General features: G+C 41.0%; 1 non-coding gene across 1 annotated transcript; it reads left to right on the top strand.

The window, feature by feature from the left end:
• Positions 1-420: 420 nt before the first annotated feature.
• On the top strand, positions 421-502 carry Trnas-cga (transfer RNA serine (anticodon CGA)). The gene has a single exon. It is a non-coding gene; the product is annotated as a tRNA-Ser (tRNA).
• Positions 503-1,104: the final 602 nt, after the last annotated feature.

Raw genomic sequence — 1,104 nt, 5'->3', positions numbered from 1 at the left:
GCACACAGTAAAATAAGAGCTGCGCCACTTTATACTGACTAACAGCACAGCATTTTCCATTTATGGTCGTTTGCATCAGCCATCGCGCCACGTGTTAACTTAGTTTGCGCGAACATAACTATAATTTGAGCTCTTTGTTAGTGTGAAGTACTACAGCCTTTACGCATCAATAGCCTGCAGTTAAATGGAGTACGGGGAAAGCAGTGTCTCAGGTGACGTAGCGAATCCACGAATCCAACCGCGTTGCGTAAGCCACTCAGCAGCAAACGCCACCAATGACTAGATCGTCCACGCTGGCAAAGTGTGCTGTCCTTGTATAAACCGCCGGAAGAAACGTGTCGCTACCTTTGGTAACATCGATAAGTTAATTGTACAAAGCACTCGGCGAGATGTATCGATACAGGCAAGCATTGTCATCGAGCTGCGGTGTCCGAGTGGTTAAGGAGTTGGACTCGAAATCCAATGGGGTTTCCCCGCACAGGTTCGAATCCTGTCCGCAGCGAAAATTTTTCTTAGTAAGAAATAATAACGAATCACAAGATATTGCTATCATGATGTCATAATTTACTGGTAAATCAAAACTGCATTCATGTAATAGTATTTTGTAAACACAACTAATGTTCTCAATATCGAAAATGTTCAGGTTTTCCTTTACGTATTTATGGAAATTAAGACTCCTAGAAATAAAACAAAATTCTCACTGTCATTTCACGTACCGTAACTTGCAATTTTATGTAATAACCCGCCTGTAAATCGCGTTAGGTGCTCGTTATTAAGTGGAAACTACACCATCGAAATAGCTCACTTATAGATTACAATTCTGTGAACTAATACGTGAAACATAGATAAAAATTGTATAAGTGACTAGAGGTCCTGTAGACTAATGCGTATGCAAAAGAACAGGTGAAATTGTTTAGCTTCAACTGTCTCCGACTCGGTACTACCTAACAAGGGAGAGAACCCCAATGAAAGACACCTGCAACTTAGATGCCAGTTTTACATGGGAAACAACTCCCATAAGACGAAGATCGAATTTCGGAAAATTGTTTTCACAAGATAAGGACTACAGCGGTTGCTAAACCGATCAAATGTCAGATGTCCGAT

The sequence above is a fragment of the Schistocerca nitens genome, chromosome 1 (genome assembly GCF_023898315.1).
Source record: "Schistocerca nitens isolate TAMUIC-IGC-003100 chromosome 1, iqSchNite1.1, whole genome shotgun sequence".
NCBI lineage: Eukaryota > Metazoa > Arthropoda > Insecta > Orthoptera > Acrididae > Schistocerca > Schistocerca nitens.
The sequence above is the reverse complement of the archived record's forward strand: the minus strand, read 5'-3'. Positions and strand labels throughout refer to the sequence as shown.